At 42.1% G+C, this 3,479-nt stretch overlaps 2 non-coding genes across 2 annotated transcripts; both read right to left on the bottom strand.

Moving 5' to 3' along the window:
- Positions 1-233: 233 nt before the first annotated feature.
- trnat-agu (transfer RNA threonine (anticodon AGU)) lies at positions 234-307 on the bottom strand. Its single transcript has one exon. It is a non-coding gene; the product is annotated as a tRNA-Thr (tRNA).
- A 353-nt stretch (positions 308-660) lies between these two features.
- On the bottom strand, positions 661-733 carry trnam-cau (transfer RNA methionine (anticodon CAU)). The gene has a single exon. It is a non-coding gene; the product is annotated as a tRNA-Met (tRNA).
- Positions 734-3,479: the final 2,746 nt, after the last annotated feature.

Genomic DNA, 3,479 nt, shown 5'->3' with positions numbered 1-3,479 from the left:
GAAAGTGTTACCAGATTGTGTTATGATGAAAGGTAAGACAGTTCCACCAAGTTCATATGGTAGGTTATTCATACGTTTCCAGTCCAGACTCAATGGGCATGTCATTAATTGAAAGGACCATTGAACAGCAGGAAATAGCCCAGTTTGTGTCTTAACCTTTTAGGCTACCCTTTGAAGGTGGAATGTGATCTGTTCTCAAGCCATTGGTGAAACCACATGCTGCCAACGGCAAAAGGCACTGCTGAGATTTGAACTCAGGATCTCCTGTTTACTAGACAGGCGCTTTAACCAACTAAGCCACAGCACCAGGTGATTTCTCTAGCTGCATTGGAGTGTTTTGTTTTAATCGTTCAGAGGTCCCATTGACGGGTGACTCAGTTGTTTGTAATGCAGTCTCCGGATTTCAGCATACTCCTCCTAAACAGGATATTCAAAGTGGAGAGGTGGGAATTGAAGTCTTTGAGCCCTTATTTTACAGACTTAAACTAGAAATTCAAACTAGCCTACAAACTGAAACTCAAACAGTTTCAGTAGATTATATTGTTGTTGTTAAGGTTAATTGAATTTGTATTTTCTGTTTTTTTTTCTTCAGCCTAAGTGATCGAAGTTGAGTTTATTTTACATTTGTTGAGGCTTTGAGTTTGTCGTAGTAAAACAGTCTGCCCCCTGTGAGGATCGAACTCACGACCTTCAGATTATGAGACTGACGCGCTGCCTACTGCGCCAAAGAGGCCTGGAGGAGATTGGGAGCATGTGTCTCTTTCCATGACATAGGGAGCTTGTGTCTGTTTCCATGACATAGGGAGCTTGTGTCTGTTTCCGTGTGTCAGGTTTCCGGGGTAAATGGTGGAGGTGGGGTTAAACTCTGATCCCTGATTGGCTGATGTTGCTTCAACCAGAGGCTCTAGTTCAGAGCACAGCTTTAGACCAGAGATGCCTAATCTGTCTGTATGTTTTTTCAACTGTTGGTCTGTCTGTCAGTCTGTGTCGTTCTATGTAAAGAAGGCACACTGGTGCAGTCAGGAGAGAGAGAATATAGTGGTTTGTGTGTGTGTGACGCAGTCCCATTCTGGACAGAGAGAAGAGAGTGAATTACTCTCTCTTAACAGTGACTAGGGAACCTGTGGAATTTGTACTATTTGATTGGGATTTAAACGCAGAATGTTTACGGCTCAGTTTCTCAGGCGTGCACACACACACACACACACACACACACACACACACACACACACACACACACACCCGAGAGAGATATGATGAACATGACATCTAGTAACCGTCTAGCAAGTTAGCACACATGCATAGCTCACATCTAGACACGTAGCTAAGCAAGTTAGCAACACAATGTCATAGCCTGAATCTATAGACACGAGCTACCCAAGTAGCAACCACAATGAGAGCTGACATCTATACAACGTTAGCTACAGTTAGCACCACAAGCATAGCTGACATCTATACACGTAGCTACAAGTTAAGCAACAACAATGCATCAGGAACATCTACTAACCTTAGCTAGCCAGTTTAGCAACACAATGCATAGCTGACATCTATACACGTGCTAGCAAGTTTGCAACACATGCATAGTCTGACATCTATACACGTAAGCTAGCAAGTAGCAACACAATGCTAGATGACATTATACAACGGTAGCTAGCAAGTTAGCCACACAATGCATAGCCTAGACATCGTAGACACTTAGTCTAGAGTTAGCAACACAATGCATAAGCTGCCAATCTATATACACGTAGCTTAGCAAAGTTTAGCAACCACATGCATAGCTTGACACTATACACGTAGCTAACCAAGTAGCAACAACAATGCATAGCTGACATCTATACACGCTAGCTACCAAGTTTAGCAACACAATCGCATAGGCTGACATCTAGACACGTAGCTAACAACAGTTAGCACACAATGCATAGCTGACATCTTATACACGTAGCCTAGCAAATTAGCCCAACACCAATGGAGCTAGCTGAGCATCTATACACATAGCTACCAATAGTTAGCAACACAATGGATAGCCTGAACATTAGACCTTAGCCTAACAAGTTAGCAAGCACAATGCAATAGCTGAACACTCTAGACACGTAGTAACCAGTTAGCAACACAAATGCAATAGCTGACATTAAACACTTAGCGCAGATTAAGCAACACAATGCCATAGCTGACATCTACTTACACGTAGCTTAGCAAGTTAGCAACCCACAATGCATAGCTGACATCTATCCACGTAGCTAGCAAGTTAGCAACACAATGCATAGCTGACATTCAAGACACTTAGCTAGCAAGTTAGCAACACAATGCATAGCTGACATCAAGACACTTAGCTAGCAAGTTAGCAACACAATTGCAGTAGCGACATCTATACCGTAGCTACCAGTTAGCAACACAATGCATAGCTGACATCTATCTACTAGCAGTAGCTAGCAAGTTAGCAACACAATGCAAGCTGACATCTATCACGTAGCTATACAGTTACAACAACTATGCATAGCTGACATCTATACACGTAGTGCAAGTTAGCAACACAATGCATAGCTTGACATTATAACGTAGCTTAGCAATTAGCAACACATGATAGCCTGACATCTAAACGACTTAGCTAAAAGTTAGCAACACAATGCATAGCTGACATCTAGACACTTAGCTAGCAATTAGCAACACAATGCATAGCTGACATCTATACAGTAGCTAACAGTTAGCAACACAATGCATAGCTGACATTAACACTGCTAGCAATATAGCAACATCACAATCGCATAGCTACATCTAGACACTTAGCATAGCAGTTAGCAACACAATGCATACGCTGACATTATACACGTAGCTACGCATAGCAACACAATGCAATAGCTGACATCATATCACTAGCTAACAAGTTAAGCCCACAATGCATAGCTGACATCTATACACGTAGAAGCAAGTTAGCAACAAATGCATAGCTGACATCTAACAACGTAGCTAGCAAGTTACCAACACAATGCATAGCTGACATCTATACACGTAGATAGCAAGTTAGCAACACAATGCATAGCTGACAGTCTAGACCTTAGCTAACAAGTTAGCAACACAATGCATAGCTGACATTATAGCACGTAGCTAGCAAGTTAGCAACACAATGCATAGCTGACATCTAGACACTTAGCTAGCAGTTAGCCACACAATGCAAGTGCCTCTATACACGTAGTCAGCAGTTGCAACACACTTTGTCATAAGTGACCTCTAGACACATTAGCTAACAAGTTAGCAACACAATGCATAGCTGACCTCTAGCCCCTTAGCTAACAAGTTAGCAACACAATGCATAGCTCATCTATACACGTAGCTAGCAAGTAGCAGTCTAAAGCATTACAGCAATGCACAAGCATAGCTGACATCTAGCCACTTAGCTAACAAGTTAGCAACCCAATGCATAGCTGACATCTAGACACTTACTAGCAATTAGCAACATGATGTGAAAAGACTACTACAGCAAA

The sequence above is a fragment of the Salvelinus sp. IW2-2015 genome, unplaced genomic scaffold, assembly GCF_002910315.2.
Source record: "Salvelinus sp. IW2-2015 unplaced genomic scaffold, ASM291031v2 Un_scaffold2618, whole genome shotgun sequence".
NCBI lineage: Eukaryota > Metazoa > Chordata > Actinopteri > Salmoniformes > Salmonidae > Salvelinus > Salvelinus sp. IW2-2015.
Note: the sequence above shows the minus strand (reverse complement) of the source record. Positions and strands in the feature narration are given on the sequence as shown.